This window comes from Mus musculus, chromosome 1 (assembly GCF_000001635.26).
Source record: "Mus musculus strain C57BL/6J chromosome 1, GRCm38.p6 C57BL/6J".
Lineage (NCBI taxonomy): Eukaryota > Metazoa > Chordata > Mammalia > Rodentia > Muridae > Mus > Mus musculus.
Genome location: NC_000067.6, coordinates 126,604,275 through 126,628,698, shown reverse-complemented (window position 1 = coordinate 126,628,698; position 24,424 = coordinate 126,604,275). Strand labels below are relative to the sequence as shown.

General features: G+C 42.9%; 1 protein-coding gene across 15 annotated transcripts in view; it reads left to right on the top strand.

Moving 5' to 3' along the window:
• Nckap5 (NCK-associated protein 5) overlaps nt 1–24,424 on the top strand; it is a 917,161-nt gene that overhangs the window by 202,098 nt on the left and 690,639 nt on the right. The window contains exon 1 of one of the 15 annotated variants that reach the window (XM_011247958.3): nt 2,372–24,115. The exons of the other annotated variants lie outside the window; for them this stretch is intronic. The gene's annotated coding sequence lies outside the window, so the exon portion shown is untranslated. Of the gene's footprint in view, nt 1–2,371; nt 24,116–24,424 lie in introns of those variants that run through there. 15 annotated transcript variants of the gene reach the window in all.

Sequence of the window (24,424 nt, the reverse complement as noted above, 5' to 3'; positions counted from 1 at the left end):
GCACAAACAATGGAGCCGAGATGAGAGATCCTTTCGGTGTTCCAGAAGCCGATACCAGCTCGACATGATATTCAAATTTTTCCACGCTTTTTGATCCCTGAATTCCCCTTAAAGATATAGCCCCTCTGGCCATCTATCCCTTGCTTCAGGGAAGATGAGTGGGGATGAGAGCCCTGGGATGTATGCTTGTTATAGTGTGTGTGTGTTTTGTGTTTGGCACATGTGTTAGGTGCAGAGTGTGCGGCCTGCACTTTCGCCATGGTAGCGTAGGCTTTTGCTGCAGTGGAGGCGGGACAATCTCCTCAGATTCGGTTTGCCGCTCTAAAAGAAATTATGCTGCGTTATGCCGTGGGGTGCGAGGCTAAGCACTGCACAGAGGATAGCTTGCTGTTGGCATCCTGTGGAAGGCACGTCTGATTGCATGAAGGTTCAGTGTCCTAGTTCCCTTCCCCCAGGAAAAACGACACGGGAGCTGGCCAAGACCTCTCTGGGTGATGAGCCTAAGGGATGGTTTTGTGTAGGGCCCCTATGCTTGCACACTGGGGATCAGACCTCTACCTTCACCCATGAGGCTTGCTTGCAGCAATTAAGATCTGGCCATAGATTAATCAACATCCTGGCCTTTTGATGCACCTGCCGCAAGCAAAACACAATCTCCCCAGGAGTGGCTTGGCATGATTGAGAGGTAGTCAGTGATAAGACTCCCTGGGCATGTCACCAACCTAAGACAGGGATCAAACCAATGCTGTTTGTCACCCAAGGACGGGTAAGGGGCATGGCTGCTGGGGGCTATCTACAGACATTCTCTCTGCCAAAAAAGAAAAAAGGGGGAATTGTGGGGAGCGGGTGTGGCGGCAGTCCCAAAGGCGCCAGGGACTGCAGCTAAGTCATATGACTTGCACCTGACTTCCTCATATAAGACACAAACATCTTGAGTGCTGCACAGGTGTACCAGGATACAGGTGAATCCAATTTGATGGAGATATGCCCCTGCTGCCCTGATTAGCTGAGGCTGCGTGCCTGATGAGGCGGCATGGCCTGCTGTGCGTGGATGAGAGTATAAAAGGAGTGAGAGGCCCAGGGTTCGGGGGAGATATAAACAAGGGAGATATAAAAACAAGGGAGATATAAACAAGGGAGATATAAAAACAAGGGAGATATATAAACAAGGGAGATATAAACAAGGGAAATATAGAGAAAGAAGAAACAGGACTGAATAAACGTGTGCAGAAGGATCCTGTAGCAGCGTCGTTCTTCCTGGCCAGTTGGGCGCGCGCAAGATGTGTGAACCTTAAAAAAATAACAGTATAATCGATGATCTATTTTATCTTTGTTGTACAGAGCTCTTTTAAAACTTGCATGGATCAATTATGAGAATCAGAATTATTTTGGAAAAAAGTCCTTTGAAAAGCCACTTACAAAAGCAACAGTGTACCCTTAATGTGAATTAGAGTGTCACAGAACGTCACAGGAGCTGCATTTTTGTTTTGCACTGCTTAATAATATTCATGAAATTAGGTGTCGTCATCTACAGGCTGTAGTGATGTCTCAGTCAGTACAGTACTTGCCTTGCAAGCAAGAGGACCTGGGATTGCTAAGCAGAACCCAAATAAAAATGTCAGGGTGTTGGGCTGGAGAGATGGATGGCTTAGTGAAGAGTAGGTGCTGTTCCTACCCAGGATGCAAATTTAGATTCCAGCAGCTGCATCAGGTGTCTCACAATTACCTGTTGCTCTAGCTGCAAGGATTCCAGTGTCTTCCTGTGCCTTCTATGAGTATCCAAGCTTATCTGCAAATACCAACACACCAGAAAGAGGGAGGAAGGGGGACAGGGGGAGAGATGGGAAAAGGAGACAGGGATGGAGGAGAGAGGAAGAAAGGGGCAGAAGTGAAGAAGGGAAGAGAAGGAAGAGAGGAGCCAGGTATGGTGGTGCATGCTTAGGAGGGTCCCTGGGCTCACTGGCCAACTCATCTAGCCTGCTTAGTGTGGTCAGAGCCAGACTCCCTGGCTGAGGCTGTTTCAATGGACACAGAGGACATCTTGGTTCACCATCGTGGCCTCAGATTGGTAGGACTATGCGGAGTCTTAATCAGGTTAGCCAGATTATCACAGGGCTGCTCTTCTCTCCCTCGTGGCCTATGCTTCCTTTCTGCCTTGACTCGGGCTCTCTTTCTATCACTATACAGATCTTAGGTATAGCACAGTGCCTGCCTTCTCAGGGTGTGACAGCATGCTTTGTGTCTGCTATTTTGACTGGGAAAGAAGGTTGTATGTGACATCTACTTGATGTTCCCAGGACAGCTGCAGGCTGCCCTCTGGCAAGTCTCCTTTCTCAACACCAGTTGTAGTATCTCAACGATACTGCTTTTTTTTTTTTTTTTTTTTTTTTTTTAGATAGGATCTTATATAGTCAAGGCTGGCCTCAAACCATGTAGCCAGGTCACCTTGCCTCCACTCCCCCACCACCCAAATCCCAGTCCTAGGATTAACAATTAACTCCTGGTTCTTGCGCCTCCATTTCTTGCTATAAGAAGCTTATATCATCATTCCCTGCTTTTATCCAATGGTGAAGGTGGAATCCAGGGCTTTGTGCATGCTAGGTGGATACTGTGTGAACTGTCAATATCGTCTACCCCAGGAGCTCTATTTGTAAAACCTGATGTGCTTCATTAAAAGACACCTAGTGGTGTCCAGCACTGCAGAGCCTGTATGCTTTGCCCTACAAGTTATCCAGGGCTCTGCATTTAAACCTTCTATGGGGGGGGGTGTTGGAGAGGTGACACAGTGGTTAAGAGCACTGTCTGTTCTTCAAGAGGTCATGAGTTCAATTCCCAGCAACCACATGGTGGCTCACAACCATCTGTAATGGGATCCGATGCCCTCTTCTGATGTGCTTGAAGACAGCTGCAGTGTACTCATATACATTAAATAAATAAATCTTTGTAAAAAAAAACCTTCTATCGGCAAGACTTATAGTCTCACACTCTTTCTGGTGAAAGCCAGATTACCACTCCAGGTTTCTCTTTCTAGACTCATCTCCTTGCTGCTCTGGCAGAAGGCAGACTAGTTTGGATTTCAGCTACTCCATAGCAAACATACCAGTTTTGAGAGAGGGAAGAAGTTATATATGGACACATTTAGTATATGTGTATGTATGAATGTGCTTATGTATATGTGTGCATATACTTCCATGTGTGTACATATGGTTGAACATGTGCATGTATGTCTAAGTAAATATGTGTAGATGTGTATGTTCAACTATATGGGGGTGTGCTCATAAACTTTATATATGTGTTTGTATGGATTGCAAATGTGTATATATGCATCCATATTGTAGCAGGTATATATATGTATATATGTTCATGTGTATATACTTATGCATGTGAATTTGTGTGCTTGTGTATATTTATGAGTGTGTGTGGGTATGTGAAGATGCATGAGTGCACTTGTATGTGCATTTGTGTCTGTGTGTGCACATATATGTATATTTGTGCATTTGTGGATGTATGTATATGTATGCACATGTATGTGTTTTAGGATATATGTATGTGTATGCTTGCAGTGTCTGATAGGTGTCACCAAAGTGGCACCACAAAAAAGGACTGTATAGTGCTCTGCAGACCCCACCACCAGTATGTAAAGATTTTGTACCTGAAGACAGGGAATAAGCAAATGATGTAGAAACCTGTCATGGCTAAATTTCAGTGGTTAATACAAAGAGAAAAATTACTTTACAATCACCCACCCACACACACACACACACACACATACACATAAAGGGAGAGTTTTGTGGACACAGTTATTATACAGAAGTTGTTTTTGTGGTCATTCAGAATTTTAAAATATTTGCTCTAATTGTGCAAACTTCTCCTGAGATCTGAGATCCTAGACATCAGTCCATAGAATGTGACTACTAGAGATGCACAAATGCTTGTAGAGAAAGGCATGCCGGAGCTGGATCCTCACTCTGGCAAGCTAGATGGAACCCTGCCAGGTATGTCGAAGCCCAATAATAGCCAGAATCATTCTGTTTGGTTGCTGGCTCCTGAAGGGACAGGTCAGAAGTATATTATTGTTGTTGCTATTCATTTCCTGCATAGGTGATGGGCATTCTGTCATAGCTTTCTCCACTTGGTGCTTTAGTGGTCATGACCAATGACCTAGGATGCTGTGATACATAGGCCACTGAAGCAGTCTTTGCTCTCTGTTGCCATTTCTTTTAAATGTTGTGTTGGCATGCCTGCCCCTGACATCTTTCTCCAGCTTTGTTTACCTCAGAGCTCCTGAAGAGCATCCCAGCACAGTCACTACTTAACCCAGTCCATTGGGGCCCATCCTTAGTAAGAAGCCAAAGCAAATTCAGTTAGGTTCACTCTTTGCATTGTAAAAAGAGCAAACCCTCCCTTTGCAGTTAAAATTATGAAAGATGAGCCTCTTAGTGGGAGGGGTACAGGAAACTTTGGATTCCTGTCAAATGTTTCATGTAATATCCCAAGATCACAGTTAATGCTGCCTTTCAGCAGCTATGGCTGAGTTTCTGTTGATGCAATCTTCTTTCTAGAAGTTCTTGAATAAAAGGCGTTCTGTATCCACACATGACTCGGAGCATTCAGCAGACAAGGCAACAAGATCAAACGGTTTCAAGCCTAGTTATCGTGCCTCCTGGTCAGGAAGCACAGACACCCCAGCTTCGTTTCCATATGCCTGTATCCATTTACTAACTCCTCAGAGAGAACCAAAGTTATTGGAGGCAGGTAATCAAATAAATGTGAATATCTCGTGTTGGTTTAAAAATCACAAGAGAAAAAGAACTAAAGGGGATAGGGAGATGGCTGACTGATAAATTGCTGGGTGTAGTTCAATCCCTAGTACCCACGTAGAATTCTGGGTGTGGTGGTATATACCTGTATGCCAAGAGCTTAGAAGGCAGACACAGGAGGATCCTGGGGCCCCTCGGCCAGCCAGTTTGCAGTCTGAGTGCCAGGATCAGTGAGAGACCATGTCTTAAAAACTGACATAGAGACGTATCAAAGAAGACACTAAACATTGATTGCTGACTTCCACATGCACAGATGTGACCTCACACATGTACACACACACACACACAAACAAACACACACTCCCTTCCTTCTCTCTCATATACACATTCCCTCTATTACATACACATGTACACACACATACTTCCTATCTCTACACACACACACACACACACACACACACACACACACACACACACCCTTTCTATTACATATACACATATTCCCATTCTGTCATATGCACTCACATACCACACACATAATCCCTCCCTCTCTCTGTCATATGCACACACATAGACACAGACACACACTTTCTCCCCATCTGTCACATGAATACATACATACTCCCTCCCTTTCTGTATCTCTCTCTCTCTCTCTCTCTCTCACACACACACACACACACATACACACACACACACGCACAACCAAACGAATATAGACTAAAATACAACCTAATCATCTTTGGTAGCATCATGAAAAATATCATCTAGAAAATTATAATTGTAAATAATTACAGCTATCATCATGCCTACCAGTGGAAAGATTTATCACTTTTATTGTAGGTTTAAGGGATTTTAAATGGAGGCTGGAGGGATGGTTGAGTCATTAAAAATGTTTGCTGCTTTTGATGAGGACCCCAGGTCAGTTTCTAGAATCTGCAGTGGGCAGCTCAAATTCACAGGGAACTCTAGCTCCAGGGCATCCAATACTATCTTCTCGTCTCCAAGGGCATTTACACTCACACTCTCTCTCTCTTTGTCTCTCTCTCACACACACACACACTCTCTCTCTCACACACACACACACTCACACACTTACCAACTCACACACTCACAGACATATACACACACTCTCACACACCAACTCACACATACACACTCTCACACACCAACTCTCTCTGTCACACACACACTCACACACACACAAATAAATCTTTAAAAATAAACACAAAATTTAGAAGTGTTTTAATTGTTTCATTTTCTCCAACTTAGGTATTGATCTTTAGAAGTAGCTGTAATTCAAGTCTATGACTTACAGATAGCCATGTTTCTTAACCTTCATTGATAGCACTGTCTCTTTTAGGCTTTATGCAAAGCTGTGTATAGGTCTGTTTTGGGGACTGACTATGTGGAAATAGATATGATTACTCTGTCTCTCTGAATTTTCTTTGCAGTGAATGGTGTGATATGTTCCAAGTAGAATCATAATGCTCTTATGCGAAGTCTCTATGTCATTTCAATGAGTTCTACTCAAAGCAGTGTTCAAACAGAAGGCCTGGTGCCCACTGGTATTTCAGCCAAAAGAGTAAATATTTGGAATAGACACACTGTGGTAATATTTCTTCTCTTGGCAAGAACATTGATTTCTTTCATGCCCCGTTGTCAGAGGCTGGCACTTGATACCACCTGTGGCTCGCACTGGAATTTGAGTCCAGGTTGGTATTTTCTTTTCTACTAATATGTGTGAGCATGCAAGCAGGTGTGGATGTCTGTGTCTGAAGTGCTGAGTGAAGAAATCACACTGGCTCCATTAGCCACTCAAGTTACACGGATCCCAGAGGAGAGCCGAGCAGGACCTTTATGGCCAAAGCATTCTACAATAGTGATTTGTTTGAAAGTGGTGGTGGTTTTTCTCTCTAATGATCTGGTTTTATTTATGGGTATGTGCGTTTGCCTGCTTGTCTGTTTGTGCACTACATGTGTGTAGATGCCTGCACAGGCCAGAGGAGGTTGTTTTATCCCTTGGAGCTGGAATTCTAGGTGGTTGTGAGCTACTCCGAAAGATGATGGGGAATGAACTCTTGTCTTCTCTAAGAGCAGTGCACACTTAAACACTGAGTCATTTCTCTAGCTCCTCAAAGCATCTAAACTGTAGTCAAATCTTCTCAAATGAAATATCACCTCAAACCCAAAAAGGAAAACAGTCAAAGCAACCGGGGTCAGGAAATAGTCCAAGCATTGTCTAAAACAGACATTGTGAGTTTAACTCTACACTCAAGTTTATTTAATTCACAAAATAAATGCATGAGGTAGGTGTTGGTTTTTAAAGATAAGGTCTCAGGTAGCCCAGTCTGGTCTTGAAGTCCCTGTATAGCCAAGGATGGACCTTGAACTTCTGTTTATTTCTGCTTCTACCTCCTGAACACTGGGATTACAGGTGTACACCATCATGCCTGGTTTATGTGATGCTGGGAATGGAACCCAGGGTTTCAAGCATGCTAAGGGTGGGTGCCCGGCCCAGGTTGGTATTCTTGACACACACCTTTTAAAGGAGAAGGATGGTTTAAATAACTTCTCCAAACCACTGTCTCCCAAGTGGATGATCTCTGTGTACCTCCAGGCTTACAGCTGGAGCTCATGCCTGGGGCCACAGAAGCAGATCTTTTACTGTGGTCGCCGCTTCCAGGAAGCACAACCTGTTTCTGTTTGGTCCTCACTCACTGACTCTGGAACTTCTCTCATGCCCCAAGGCACCGGAGAGCATATAGAAGCTTGTTGTGTTGACATATAACTGACAATGGGAATGCTGGACACTTTCTAAATCTCTTTTTAAAGAATTTCTTTGCAAACAAATTACTTGTTCATGTGTATGAGAACGAGAGGGGGGGGGAGAGAAAGAGAGAGAGAGAGAGAGAGAATGTTATGTGGACATTACAAGAGTGTCCAAGGGGTCCAGAAGAGGATGTTGGGTCCCCTGTAGCTGGTTGTAGGTAACTATGATTCTAGCTGCTTGCCAGGAAATTAATTTAGGCCCTCTGCAAGAGAATTATTTGGTCTTAATCTCAGAACCATTTTTCCAACCCCACCCAAAGTCCATTGTTAAAAAAGTGATTGGTGTCAGTTAAGGATTTGTTTCTTTGTTTAATTTTCAGCACACTTGCCTCAGAGTTACTCAGTGCTTCTGAATATGGGTGTTATCATAGTGTTTCATCTTTACCCATCCTTCCTTCCTTCCTTCCTTCCTTCCTTCTTTTACTTTTTTGAGCAAATAAAGCTAACAATATTTTAAAAATATGAGTTGGTATTGATTTTATATTTATTTTTACATTTCCTTTGATATTACAGCTAAAGCTATGTTAGCATTATTCTCAGTAACCTCACAGGTCGGGTAAACACCAGTGTATCATCCACTCTAGGATGGGCTTAGGAATCAAAGAACTACTACTATGAATAATTCATGTGTGTGTGTATGTGTGTGTGTGTGGGTGCACTGTGTGTTTTGTACACGTGGAGGCCAGAGGTCGACCCCAGGTATTCCTCAGGTGCTGTCTTAGTCAGGGTTTCTATTCCTGCACAAACATCATGACCAAGAAGCAAGTTGGGGAGGAAAGGGTTTATTCAGCTTACACTTCCATACTGCTGTTCATCACCAAGGAAGTCAGGACTGGAACTCAAGCAGGTCAGGAAGCAGGAGCTGATGCAGAGGCCATGTTTGGATGTTCTTTACTGGCTTGCCTCACCTGGCTTGCTCAGCCTGCTCTCTTATAGAACCAAGACTACCAGCCCTGAGATGGTCCCACCCACAAGGGGCCCTTCCCCCTTGATCACTAATTGAGAAAATGCCTTACAGTTGGATCTCATGGAGGCATTTCCTCAACTGAAGCTCCTTTCTCTGTGATAACCCCAGCTGTGTCAAGTTGACACAAAAATAGCCAGTACAGGTGCTCTGCATCTTCTTTCATTAGAAAAAAATTCAAGATTTATTTTTACTTTAAAATTGTGTGTGTGTGTGGTAGGAACCCTCTGGTGCAAGGAAACTGTTGGATCCTGTAGAGCTGGAGTTTTAGGAAGAACAGCTCTGTTTAGGTGCTGAGAATGAACAGAGGTCTTCTGCAAGAGTACGTAGCAAGAGCTTTTAACTCTTGAACCATCTCTCTAACTCCCACAGGATCTCACTAGCTTGGAGCTCACCGATTTGACATGGCTGGCTGGACAGGGAGCCCTGATCTGCCTGTCTCTACCTTCCTAGCACTACAATTGCAAAGCCATGCCTTCAAACCAGGGCTTTCATATGGATGGAACTCAGGTTCTCATGCTTGCTGCAAGTGCTTTACTGACTGAGCCATCACATTAGTGTGCCCAGATAAGTGGTTAGAGTCAAGTGCCTTCTTCACTGCACATGATTATTTAACCTTACGTTCCCAACTCGCTTCCCACTCATTCTCATAACCTCACTCTCACATGTCCTCTTGCTAAGAGGGAACAAAGGATGTTATGTGCGGGCTGCAGTGATCCCTTCCTGCTCAGTAAACCCTGCCTGTCTCCTCTTCTGTGATGTCAGCTGTGTGTCTCGTCATCCCATTATCTTGTGTGCCTATTAAATGCACCGTGTCCCTTTATCTTAGACGCAGAACTGAGTATCTGTAGTGAATGATACCACGGCTAAGTAGATGGATTAAAGAGAAAAATTAAATGACTCTGGGACTTTACAGGATAAGAGTCATTCCAGATACATCGTGATCTCAGACATCCTGGAGATTAAATAGGCTCACAGCTCCTGAGTATTGTATTAGTGAGTCTGTGTCATCTGAAATCTGTTTTCTTTACTGTTCTAACCTGTTGCTTACATCCTACTTGAGTGAAAGAGTAATTAGAGTTGCGATCAGAACCTTGACTTAATCTTGACTCATCCCAAATGTTGTAATAGTTAATGTCTTATCAGCCAGGAGTAGCTCAGGGCTGCAACGAGAAAATGATACATGTATTAATCCAAGATTGCTGTATTTGTGTTCAGTCCTTTGCTTGTCTTGTCTAGTCCCGTGTAGTTTACAGGTAGCACTGTCCATGGCTCTGTAGTTGTTCATGGTGCTGATTCATCCAGGTATGCAGATGCCTGACCTTGGGGTCACTTCTGAAAGTTGTCTGTCAGCCCCATGTTGAATTAAGTCATGCTTTGAAGATAGAGGGAAATATTCTTTAACAAAGCTCTTCTATGAAGGCTCGCGATGAAGTTCAGTTGGCAGCGTACTTGCCTGGCATGTAAGAGGGCCCAGGCTCCATACCTAGCACCACATGAACTGGTGTGGTGGTGCATGCCTGTGATCTCAGCTCCCAGGAAGTAGAGGTGGAAGGATCAGAAGTTCAAGGTCATCCGCAGCTACAGTTTGGGTCCCTAAAACCTGCTGAAATGATGGGTGGGCATGGCATTTTGCTTTAATTCTAGTCTTGGAAGTCAGAGATAGGGATTCCCCAGAGCTTGTTGACTAATGAAACTGGCTGTATTCATGGACTCTGGGTTTTATTGAAAGATCTTACCTCAAAGAATAAAGAGGAAGATTGATCAAGGAAGGTTTCTAATATTGATATCAGCTTTCCACGTGCACACACACACACATATATGTGCACTCATACACATGTGTTCTTGCACATATAAACACATACATGAAAAGAAGATAAAGAACAAAACGAGGCAGGGAGGTTTCAGTAGAAAATCCTTTAGTTAACCATTCAATCAAGAATTGTTCTCTGTTTGTCTACTGTGTGTTAAGAGTATTATTGGGTGTTGAGTCACACAGTAGTAGGCACTGGGTTCTGAGTTGCTCATATCAAATGATGCTAGGTTCTAAGAACTATTCCACAGTGCTTTCCCATACCTAGGTGGCATTTCCCAACACTGTGTGATAGTGGAGGGAACTGAGGAAGAGGGTTGAGTCGTATGGCTAGTAGGGACCATCTGAGCTTCTGTTCCAGGGCATCTAGCTCTGTTGATGATCGTAAGCATCGCATCTCACTTCCTGCCCCCCCCCCCATCTGCCCTGATCTCCAGTAGAAAACAAAAAGAAAACTCCCTTTGCAGTTATTTACAGAGGGTGGTCACAGGTTCATCTCTGTTAGCATTTGCATTCTCTGTATTAATGATGCTTGAAAGCAAACATTCTTAAGATAAGTGACTTTTCATTTCTTATCACCCATGGCCCAGCCAAAATAGAAAGGAAGGAAGAGGCGAATACTCGGCTCACCTCCTGCATCTGCGCTTATCGTTTAGAAATTCTGCCCTCTTAATCTGAAGTATCTTTGTAGGTATTCTCGGAATTTAACTGCAGTGTGTAAGCGGTGGGTGTGGGGAACAATGAAGGAATGCTTACTTTGGAAGTCATTTATAAATATTTGTAAAATCCTTTGCTGGACACACAAGCCAGATTCTGTCTTGAAATCCTGTTCTCATGTTCCCAGATTGCCCCCATATCTGAATGTGCCTAGTGACCAAGCCAAACACCCAGAACCATGGAAATAAAGGATGCCAGATGCAAAGCCCCAGAACCTTTGCTGGGTGATGTTACAATGACTTGGGTTCCTGGGAACGTTTATTTTATCACTCAGTTATTGTCCACAATCTGCCATCCACTCAAAGGTTTCTTTGGCTTTAGTGCAATTTTTCTACTTTCTGGGATATCACTGTTCTACTAGCACTTTCCCACCCAGACAGATAACAGCATTTGGTGACAGCCTTCGGTTTCATTACCACCAAGAAGTCTCGAAGGTGTCCGGTTTCTCTGTGTAGGCTGATCTCTGACTATGACTTATTTAGCCTGTTATTTATTGGCCCATAAATTCGGTTTGCCTCTGCAAAATAACTCACTAATTCTTCCAGCATGAAAAGCTCCAAAGATATTTATCAACACACTTGGAAATAATATAGCTGGGAGGCTCCTGGTCTATTGCAAGTCCATTTAGTAGAGAGATCACTGGCCAATTGATGTGTGACTAGAGTTCTAGTTTTCAAGGTTTCTGACTTGGGTATTCAAAAATGAAAGGAATCAGATTGTTAAAGATGGTATTATCCCAGGTTTTTGTAGGAATCTCAGAAATGAACCTGGGGACACATAACTTACTTGCTGACCAAATATGAGTACCTGAGTTTGATCCCTGTAACCCACACTTTAAAAACCCAGACATGCTGGCAATTGCTTGTAATCCCAGGACTAGGGAAGGAGAGAGAGCTGGTTCCTTGGGCTCACTGGCCACTTCAGCCTATTTGGTGAGCTCTAGGTTAGTGAGGGACTTGTCTCAAAAATATGGGTCATGCTTGAGAAATGACTATGGTTACTATCTGTACTCTCTCTCTATGAATGCACACACATGTTTACTTATACACATTTGAGCATGCACACACATGAACATGTGTGTGTAATACAAGGTTAAGAATATGAGAAAAATCCCTATCCACCAAAAGACAAGCATTTCAGATTTGGGATGAAGCACCAAAGAGAAAATGGAATCATTAAATGAGCCAAGTTACGGTCTAATTTATGAAATGAAATGCATTAAAACTTTCAACAATTCAATGAACTTTTACATGAACTTGTTTGTGTATTTCAGAACTAATTGTGCAGTATATTTATTAAGAACCACAGCAACATTCTGATTCTTTGAGCTATTAATTCTCATATTGGAATTCTACTGTAGGAAAATATATAACGTTGCTTCTCATAACATTTCTGTGTTTGTGTTGTGTGTGTGTGTGTTAAGACCATACATTCCTATGCAGAGACTAGAGGTTGATATTGTGTGCCTCTTTTTTTCTCTTGATACCTTGTTGTCTTGAGATAGGGCCTGGAGTCTCTCAATGGATCTGGAGTTCATCTGATGGCCAGGCAAGTCTCTGGGAGTCTCTTATCTCCTGGAGCATGTCTAGCATTCTATGCTGGTTCTGGGAACTGACCACCCTCATGTTTGTGCCACAAGTGCTTTACCCACTGAGCCATCTTCCCAGTCCCATAACAGTGTTAAAAATAATATAAAAGTAAGATGGCCTGAAGTATAGCTATAGCTAAGGGTGTGTGCTCACTACTTTCAGGATGTTATCAGATGCGGAAAGGAGACATCCCTGTCATACATTACCTTCAACATAAATATGTACTGATTGTGGTGTATACCAGGTTCTGAGCCTTCATTAGTGACAACATCACTGCCTTGTACAACTGAGCCATTGCAGCAGAGAGTCTTGGTGGGCGTTAGAGATCAGTGAGATTAGTGTACTGTTTTTGCATCTGGATCTTTACATGGAGTGAGCATGATCAAAACTTGCCTTACAGGGCTAGAGAAATGGCCCAGTAGGAGAGCACTTGGTGTGTAAGTGTGAAGACCTGAATTTGAATTCTTAGCACCCACCTAAAAATCCAAGTGTGGTGGTGTCCATATCAGTGGCACCAGTGCTGAGTGGAGAACAAAGATGGGAGAATCAGTGGAGCTTGCTGGCTATCAAAAAAATAAGGCGGAGAATGATAAATCAGGGCACTCAATGTCCTTCTCTGGTTCTGTGCACTTTGGAATATACATGTGCAAAAAATTAAACATATAAAATAAAAATTGTCTTATCCAGTGTTGTTGGGAGTGTGAACTAATGTATGACTTTGGAAATCAGTATGGAGGGTTCCCACAAAGCTGAACATGGAAATAGTATGTGATCTATCTGGACCATTCCCGTACATATACCCCAAAGACTCTACAGCCTACTTTGAAGACATTGGATCATCTATGTTTATTGCTGGCCTTTTTGCAATAGCAAGAAAAATGGAATCCAACCCTGTTACAAGATATTTTATAACTCTGTGATCCCTGAGATTGTGTTATTTACTGAAAAAAAGCTGTTTCTTGTTGTGGTGTGGCTCAGCCTTAGCCCACACCTTTAATCCCTTTGGATGGAATGCAGATATACCCTTAGTATATACACCTTTAAACCCAAACAATGAAGAGAAAATTAATTGATTGAAAGACACACCCGTGTTTGAAAGTGATGTCTAATTAAGGGGCAATCAGAGAATGATTTGAAAGAATAGTATATGCCTAACTCTTGTGAGAAGAGAGGAAAAAGAGTCTACTTAAGAGAGAGCAGCACAGAGAGAAGAAAAAGAGGGAGGCAGTTTAACTGGGATAGTAATATAGAGACAAGCTGCAGAAAGAGAACAGGCTAGACACAGGTGAAGACAGAAAGAAGCCAGATGATTAGAGCAGATTGACAGAGACAGTTAGAGGTCAAGCAGAGAATTCAGGAGAAGCCTAGGGAGAACAGATTAAATCAGTTAGCTTGGAAAGGAAATTTGAGCCACAACAGCAGAGTTGACCAGCCAACTGGACATCAGAAAGAGTTAGCAAGAGTGAGCTTATTCAGCAGCAAGTCTCCAAGGCTGAAAACATTCTAGGCCTAGATTAGGTTGTATGGAGGCTAGAAACCTCCAGGTCGAGCCCTAGGTTAGCAGACAGAGGCAGTAAGCCTCGGAGACAACACTTACTACAGGAGAATAAAAGATACTTTTACACATCCTACCTATTCATTGACAGATGAAGTGATGATGAGAATGTGAGTCATATATATGATGTAAGCCTATTTACCTGTAAAGGAAATGCAATTATAGGATTTATAGGAAAACAGATAAAACTGGAAAATTTTCCACTAAGTAAAGTTACCCAGTCTAATGGATGGACGGTGCATGTCACTCTTGTATTCGGATCTTGGCCTCTGCTAACTTGTCTACATAGGGGAAGTAAATATGAATAAAGACCAGGAAGTTAGAGGGTCATGAGACTGGGGCAGGTAGAGGGGAGAACCGCTTTGATGGAACTTGGAAGCAGAATATTGGGGCCAAAGGGTACAAAAGCTAAGTGAAGAGTGAATGGGAGAGAATTAACCAAGGCCATATGTATGAAGATCCCATTTGGAAACCAGGCATTTGTAAGCTAATTTATAGCAAGATAGTTTAGCAGGTAAAGACACCTGCCACCAAACTTAGCATCCTGAGTTTGATCCCCAGGTCCCACAGGGTTTTTGTCTGATCTCTAGCTTTATGCCCCTCCTCAGCCCAAATATGTATGATGCTATAAAAATAAGCCACACCACCCTCAAAACAGTAACCAAAAGCAAAACAATTTGAAATTCTTGGTGTTGCACTTCCCAAACCATGGTAATGTAAGATTATAAAATAAGTCAACAGTGGTTAAAAATGTCTTTTAAAACTGCCTGTCTTGAACAAGCTACTTGACAGTGTTTGGAGCCGAGTCAGTGTAGGAAGTGGGTAACTTTGGTGCTGACTTTGAGGATTATCAGCCATAGGCAAGGAACATTCCGGAAACCTGTAAGAAAGCAGGACTCTCAGAGTTCTCTGATGTTCTGTTCAGGAAACTGAACAGACTCCAGTGTTTGGGTCTTGCAGGATTCCTATACCCAACATTTGAAGTTCTGTGAGGTTTATTTTCTTTGACCTAACTGTTTTAGATAATGACATTTCTGCTTTTCACACTTGTTTTGTTTTGTTTTTCTAATCTTGTGTGGTAGAAACATCATGAATAATTGATGAGTATTTTTATTGTATTTCATGAAACTATAATGATGGTAGGTTTATTGTAGGAGACGAATAATGTGGTTTATTAGTTGGGCTGTTCTTTTGTAAACTCAGTTGTCTCCTCTTCAAAGTTTAATGAGCTTTCCTGTGATGAAGGACTCGTTCTTTGTTTGGGGGGCTGGGGAGATGCTTCAGTTGTTAAGAGTGCTTGCTGCTCTTACAGAGGATCTGAAGTAGGTTGCCATAACCCACATGGGGCGCTCACAATCACATGCAACTCTAACTTCAAGGAATCATATGCCCTCTTCTGGTCCCTGCGGGTATCACACTTGTATGCACATACCCACACATAAGTAAAAATAAAATAAAGCTTACAATAGAAAAGAAGAAAATTTGTGTTGGACTTTGCCTGTGGATGTCTAAGCAAAAATGAAGAAATATTGTCATTCTAAATTAAGTGATTTGGATATTTATCTTCCTTGACCAATGTGTTTAATGGCTTAGGTTTATTAAAGACAAATATACCACTGGAGAGTGGGAGGTAGTGGCAATCAATGAAAGATTACCTTGCATTTCTACAAGCATATTACATTCAAATTGATATTATTGGGTAGTTGATCCTGACTTCAAGTTAACCTTAGAAATCATACACTAGGAGAAAGGGAAAAAAATCTTCCCTTTTGAGGGTATTTTCTAACTATGAAATATTTTAATTCTTGATTGAAGTAACTCTATGTGTGTGTGCATTCACATGCTTCTGTTCATACAAGTAGAAGCTAGAGGTTGACATCGAATGTCTTCTTTGGTGATTCTCCACCTCTGATTTTCTAGAAGGTCTTTTATCTAGAGCTTACCAGTTTGTCTAGACTGGGTCTCCCTGGACCCCAGGATTTTGTGTCTCTGTTTTCTAGCAGTGTTGATTTTTGTGAGTTCCAGGGGTGGAACTCAGGTCCTCATGTTTGTAGACCAAACACCTTACCAACTAAATAATCTCTCTAGCAATTCATGTTGAATATTTTAAATGAATGTATGACTATACCTTTAATATTGTTTAGGGACTTTTCTCTTGACCCTGCTTTTTTCACATAGCATCTTGTCTTAGTTTTATATCCTGTTGTTGTGATAAAATACTCTAACAAAAACAATTAGAAATATCTTGTTGTTTAGTTTTAGTTTAGTTCATAGTGCTTTGACTTAAAATGTTATTGGTTTTATGTAATTTGCATATCATTTTCTTTCTTTGGCTTTTGAGTTCAGTAGTCTCTCTCCTTTACTCTGAATTTACAAAAACACAATCTCATACATTCTCGCAAAACACTTTTAATTTTTAGGGTTTGTATTCCTTTTTTTTATTTACTTAATTGTATTTTATGTGCATTGGTGTTTTGCCTACATGTATGTGTGTAAGCAAGTGACCACGGAGGTCAGAAGAGAGCATCTGCCTCCCAAGAACTGGAGTTACTTATGGTTTGAGCTATCCTGTGGATGCTCCTGTGGATGCTCCTGTGGATGCTCATGTGGATGCTCCTGTGGATGCTCATGTGGATGCTCCTGTGGATGCTCCTGTGGATGCTCATGTGGATGCTCCTGTGGATGCTCATGTGGATGCTCCTGTGGATGCTCCTGTGGATGCTCCTGTGGATGCTCATGTGGATGCTCATGTGGATGCTCCTGTGGATGCTCCTATGGATGCTCATGTGGATGCTCCTGTGGATGCTCATGTGGATGCTCCTGTGGATGCTCCTGTGGATGCTCATGTGGATGCTCCTGTGGATGCTCCTGTGGATGCTCATGTGGATGCTCCTGTGGATGCTCCTGTGGATGCTCATGTGGATACTCCTGTGGATGCTCCTGTGGATGCTCATGTGGATGCTCATGTGGATGCTCATGTGGATGCTCATGTGGATGCTTATGTGGATGCTCATGTGGATGCTGAGAATCAAACCGGGGTCCCAGCAAGAAGAGCAAGCAGCCAGTGCTCTAATCACTCCACAGCCTAGATTTATTATTTTTTGAAGACTTTTTTTGGACATATCTTTCAAAAATTTGGATTTATACACTGTGTGAAATGTCACCCTGGTGGAATTATTCTATCTACAAAACAAAGGTCTTAAAATATTTTACTGAATTACAGAATTTTTTAATTAATGCATAGTTTTCTTGATCATCTAAAATGTTAATTTTACCAAACTTTTGTTAAAATCACCGTAAGCAAACTCACAATTTTAGACTTTCTATTTTGTCTTTGTTACAGTAACAACTACCTTAATGTTTGGGTTCTTATGTTTTAAATAATGTGTTAATATCCTGTAGCACAGCACTTCCTTAAGGGCCTTGGGAATGAATGTTTTTGCATATTCATTCTTCCATATGAAATTTGCAGTGATTTCTTTTTTGCCTGCAACCCTCACTTGCCCAAACAATCTTTTTGCACTTAGATTTTATTTTTGCAATTTTTCCTTTCCTTTTTCCCTTTAGGGATTTTTTTTTTCATGTTTTCTGGGTGACCATAGTCATTTCCCGTGACTCTTCTGTCTCATAGGCATAAATGATGACTGCTCATTTTCTGTGCATAGGGTCCAAAAGTACCACCCACTACACACACACACACACACACACACACACACACAGTCATTTCCCGTGACTCTTCTGTCTCATAGGCATAAATGATGACTGCTCATTTTCTGTGCATAGGGTCCAAAAGTACCACCCACTACACACACACACACACACACACACACACACACACACACACACACACACACAGAGAGAGAGAGAGAGAGAGAGAGAAAGAGAGAGAGATATATTTATATTAAAATGTTTTTATTGTATTTACAATTCTGGTTTCTGACAGTGTGTGTTTCATAAATAAAACATATCTGTTATTTCAGGAAGGAAGTTTTGGCTATTCTATGTCATTGTTCTATATTCCGTTTGCCATCATTGCTTCTCTTGCAGAGGACTCCAGTCAGTGCCCATTATGCTGGCAGCGTAGAATATTCTTTCTGTAATCAGAGTCCCTTTTCTCTGATGAGTGTGTGTATGTGTGTGTGCGCGCGTGCGCGTGTGCATATGCATGTGAGTACTTGCACATGCATAGAATGTGTATGTATGTTTGTACACATGAATGTAGTACCCACAGAGGCCAGAAGAGAGCTTTGGAGCCTCTGAATCTGTAGTACTTGACAGTTGTGAGCTGCCCAACATGGATGTTGGGAACTGAACTTGGGTCCTAGAGCATCGAGTGCTCTTCACTACTTACCCATTTCTCCAACCCCATAAACTGTTTTGGACTTGCTTACCTGGAAGCCACTTTCTCCAAATACCAACTTCACAAACTCTATATAGGTGCCTATCAGACAGCCCAAACCTTGTATTTTAAAACAGTTCCCTTGAGTTCCCCATCCCCCTCCTCTTTCCCTTCTTTATATGTGTAACGATTTTTGAACTGTGAATAGAAAACTCTGAGGTCACTCAGGGTTGTCTGGCTTAATCTTCCAATGGGCAGATATTAGGAGCTAAGAATATGGCTTAACCATGTGTATGGATGAGAATCTCTGTGGAAAACACAGAGACTGTTTTACTTTTTATCATGTAAGCTAGTCTTCTGTAGAGCTCATTTGTAGGCAATATATCTATTCCAAGGGTACTCAAACTTTTGGCTTCCTGAGCTTCTTAGGTTTTATTTTATTTCTTTCTTCCTATGATAAAATACTCTGAGAATAGCAACCCAAGGGGGACAGGCTTTCTTCAAGAGTGAAGTCCATCATGGTGGTGATATCATGGCCACAGGAGCTTGAAGTAACTGGTGCCATCCCATCCACAGTTAGGAACAGAGAAGGGCAGATGCTGGTTGCTGCTTGGCTCCCTCCCCCCACTTTACAGGCCAGGGTCCCAGCTGGAGAAAGGTGACAATCAAGGTTCTTCCACGTCATAACTGTGATCAAGTTAGTCCCCCATAGCCACGCCTGGAGGCCTGTCTCCCAGGTAACTATATCCTGTCAAGTTGACAATTAACTTAACCATCAGTCTCCTCTGGAGTTTCTCTTTGATGGCATCCTAGACTCTGAACCAATGCTCGTCTGACCTAGCAAAAGCTCATTATAATATGCCTTGCAATTTTCTTTGTCAAAATGCTTTGAAGCGTGTGCTCATCCTTTTAGCAATGTTGGGTATTTGATAGAGGCTTATTCCTCTTCCTTCAGGTTTAAACAAACTCTAAAAATAGTGTTTTCTACCCCTGAGCTGAGAGAGGTTCTGCAGAAATGAAGATGATTCATCTCTTGTGAATGTGTACCTGTGTACACATGCACTGGAAGCAAAGGTTAGCCTTAGGTGTCATTCCTCAGCAACAAACCACCCTGAGTTTTGAGGCAGGAACTCTCATTGACTTTTTACTTCTAGATTTGGTTGGGCTGGCTGGCCAGGTAGCCCCAGGCTACCTCCCTGTCTCTTCCTCTCAAGGACTAGTAGTCTACGCATGCACCACCACACCTGGGTCTTTGACAAAGTTTATTGGGATCAAACTCAGGTCTTGATGCTTGTATAGTCAGCACTCTACTTCCTCAGGCATCTCTCCAGTGCCCTGGTGACTGTAATGAAGAGGTTTGTGGAGGCCTGGCTTGTACACGTTTCACAACCCCTGGGCAGCATTAACATACCTGATCCTACAGAGCAGCCATTGAGAGGCCGCGTTAAAGATCTTTTCAGCTGTTTGACAGTTTTGTGTTGGGGTTTCTGAACTCCACAATCATAAAATTAAATTTCTATATTTGTTTTAATTTTTTCATCAAAAAATAAAATCTTGGGCTAGCAAGCTACCTCAGTGTGTCAAGACGCTTGTCACCCAACCGTGACAGGTTGAGTTTGACCCCAGGAACCATACAGTAGAAGGAGAGAACTGACTCTGTAAGCTGTCTTCTGATCTCTTTATGTACAGACATACACATGGACACACACATACACACATACAATAAAGATAGGCAATCCTTAAAAATTAAAAAAAAATGAGAAACTTATACTATTAAACCTGTCTTTAAATACTGTTTGTTTCAAAGACTCAACTTGATCTTAAAGAATCAGAAGCTTTTTAGCTCAGAAAAACTGCAAAACCTTGGAGTTGGAGGTAGATCCCTGAATGCTAGCAAATAAATCCAGTGACTTTGGGGGTACTGTTCTGCTCTACAGCTCCTCTATAATTTCTTATTAAAACCTAAATCCCTCCCTTTATTCTATAACTATAGGTATATAAGAGATAGAAGGGGCATACTTCACATATTTTATCTTTCAAAAGGGAAGCTTCCTCAAGATTAAGGTCTAGGAATGTTAATAATATTTGCAGTTATCCTCAATAGGCCAAGAGCTGCAGTCACCAGAGTTAATAGTCACAGTGTTTGGACTTAGACCATAGAGGTGCTAAAATCTGCCAAGACTGCATGCTAAAGAGACTGAGAGAGAGAGAGAGAGAGAGAGAGAGAGAGAGAGAGAGAGAGAGAGAGAGAGTCAGAGAGAGAGAGTCAGAGAGAGAGTAAGAGAGAGAGAAAGAGAGAGAGAAAGAGAGAGTGCCAGGAATGGGAGGTGTATACCTGTTATCCTGGGGCTACAGGAGATTGATGCTAGAGGATTGCGTGTTGGTGCACCGTGGATACAAAGCAAGACCTTGTCTCACACAACACCACCAAAACAAACAAACAGAAGACCAGAGGTCATGGAACCCTTCATTCTTCTAGCCAGATGACAAGATAAATGATGCATGTCATTTCTAATTGGGTGCAGAAATCCCTGGGCGTTCAGCAATTAGTAGCAACAGCTATGCCATTTATAATGTGTGATGTTCTTAATGCCACATGTGCTATATGCTACTGCATTAAAGAGGTTCTGGAACAAAATCTAGGTTTAAAAACAGAGCCCGGGGCTGGGGAGATTGCACAGCGATGAATCAAGTATAAAGACCCGAGTTCAGAGCCTCGGAACTCACATGAAGCCAGATGTGGTTGGTATCTTACTCTTGAAAATCTGACATTCCCTCAGGGAGATGAGAGGTAGAGGCAAGGGATCCCTAGAAGTTTGAAAGCCAGCCAGCCTGGAATACAGTGGAAAACAAGAGACTGTCTCAAGCAAAGTGGAAGGTGAAGAGCTGCAGCCAAGGTGGTCCTGACTTCCATGTGTCTTGACTTGGCACATGTGCATGGCTGTAGTCATGGGAACGTTCCTGTGCACACACATCCACAAAGAATTTTTTTCCAAGAAAACAAAGAGCAAAAAGAGACACAACATGCTTGAATGTGCAGAAACTTCAGTTTCCTGACAATATCATGGTCACTGTGGACTGTCAGCATACGGGGCTCAAATCACATTCTTAGCGCTGATGGGCAGATCCTGAAGGAACTTTCTGCTTCTGATCATTGATTGACTTGAAAATGTCTGCAGCCACAACCAAGGGGTGGGCATTAGCCATGGGTCATTGATTTATATTGGAATGGTGGCAGTCTGTTAGTACTCGTCAAACCTTATCCTTAAAGTGTTGTGGTGGGCTACAGATGATGTTGGCCTTGGGAGTACTCTGGGAAGCATGCACAGAAAACTCTTCAAAAAAAATTCTTTAAAGACCCACCGGGCAATCTGCTTCTATAATCTCCCGGAGCTTGGAACAGGACCCAAATTAGATGCACAGCCATCCCTGGGCAGTGTTTTGCAATTCAAATACACCAGTACTTTCCATGACAGCCTCTCCAGGGGCTCCCCGGTGGTTGGGGTCTTCTGAGTGTTCACACATAAATGGGGATCTTTGTTCTCTGGAGCATGAAGCTGAGGGGAATTTGTATAGAAAGAGGGCTACACTAGCACACTTAAGAGCTGTGCTTTGGTGGTAAATTCAAACTTCGAAGGAGAACAAAAATGTCCCCAATGAGTAGCTCTCCAAGGCGGCGCTTAGCCGATGCAGTTAAGGTGGCAGTTTGGTGACGCCCTGTAGCTCCGCCAGTCTCTCTCCATTATTTAAGAGAGCCATGGTCCATTCATTATATGTCAGCAGCGCTATGTTGGGAGAGAAGCTCTGGAGTGGCTAGGAAGGTACATGAGAGGCCCCTGTTTACCTTTGGCCAAGCCAGTTTCAGCCTAAACTCATTCCTTTGGCCAGCGAAGAATGTGCCTTGGCCACATGGTTTCTCCTCTTCTTTATTTTAAGAATGGGTTCCAGGCTCTCTCCTTCCTGCTCCACTTCCGTTCTTATGATTCTCAGTCTCTCCTCTTCTCTGTGGCTGTGGGTGTTTGTGTACACACAGTGAGTGTGGAGGTTAGATGACTCGGGAGTCTGTTCATCCCATCCTTTCCCTGCCTTTCAGGCTTTTAAAAGAGTCTTTACTGAGCCATCCTGCTGGCTCCCAGGCAATCTCTCTATTCATTAGTTTTATGTTACTTCAGTTCTCTGAACAGTCACTTACATTTGTAGCACTAATAAGTCCATAAAAACGTCGTCAGTTTGCACCCCGGAGACACTTTTGTTCAGATGTTCAGACTTTCGTTTCCCCACCCCAGACCAGGTCTTCTGGAGCCCAGACTGGCCTCAGACTTATCAGGCAGCCAAGAATACGCCACACTTGTAATCAATCCTCTTGCCACTGTCTTGTAAGTGCCTGTAGGCATGAACTACCATACCTGATTTGTGTGAGCTGGGAATAGAGACCAGGACCTCATGCATCCTAGGCAGTCTCTCTATCAACTGAGCTACAGCCCCAGCCCCAAGATGCTCAGCTTCAGATACAGCTGGTGAGCTGACTTTTCATGAGGCCCTGTGAAGTAGCCAGTCTCTTTGGTTTACTCCCTGGCAATGGAGTCTGAGCTGAGTCTTTGAGTATAGCTCCATGTCCATGTAGTCAGCCCATCCTTTGGTTGCCAGCTCCCAATGTGGCCTAGGAGAGATGCCACTTTCAGTGTTACTGTATGGATTAGTGTCTGGTTGCTGTGACCAAGTACCTAACAGAGTATGTTAAGGGAGAAAGGGTTTATTTGGGGGCTCAGTTTGAGGGTACAGTCCATCATGGTAGGGAATCATGACAGCTAGATTTGAGGCATCTGGTCACACTGCATCGGCAGACAGGAAGATGAGAGAATTGGATGCTGGGGTTCATCTTGCTTTTTCACTTTATGCTGTCTCCCCAACCTTTGTAATGGTAGTGCCCTGACTTAGGGTGGGTCTTCCTACTTCAGTTAGCCTGATTTTAGAAATCCCCCCAGATGTCCAGGCAAGTTTGTCTCCTAGTGGATTCTAGATCCTATCAAGTTGACAGTATTAACCGTTGCAGCCACTGTCTTTGGGGGCTCTGTTCCTGGACATTCTCTCTCTCCCACACCACCCTATAAGGTGAGTCTCCCTAGGTTCTGTATCCTGATAAAACCACACAAGACTGTTTAATTTCATCTGTCTCTGAACTAGACTTTGAGGAGTGGATTTCTCATTTCTTAGCTCCTACTGCCCAGTGCAGTAGACACTCAGTCCATGTTGGCAGGAATGAATAGTGGGCACCGGGTCCTGACTAGGGTAAGCTGAAATGAATAGAGCGGGCACACCCACTCATGTCCGAGAAGTGGGGTTGAGTGCAGGTGATGTAATAGCTCTTGACGGGGTAGTTAAATATTGACAGGCAGGAGGAAGCACAGCCAAGCTGGTCACACACAGGGAAGCAAGGGCTGACAGTGCCTGTCAGATCACAGGGCTGAGGCTGAAAGTCGTTCGGGTGGCTGTGATTCGGGTGACCCAACTGAGGCAGCTCGCTGGATCTGTCTGTTGCTTCTGTAGAGGTAAGGTTGGAGTCGGCCTGGGGAGCTGAAGGTTGGCTAGAAACCACAGAACACAGATTCTGTACCTGTGGCTTGGCGACAGCTTGGATTCCAGATGACCACTCTGGCTACTCTGTCTTGTCCACCTCAGCTTGTCATTCCTTGAGACATGAAGCACAAATTCTTCCTTACACGGAAGATAGGTGCCTTAATACCTCCTCATGAGGTGCTGGTGACTTTTTCTGAATACTTGGGATAGGAATTCGTCCACATGACTTCATTTGCCAGTACACTTTGATGGTAATGATTAGAGATGTGTGCGTAGCATTC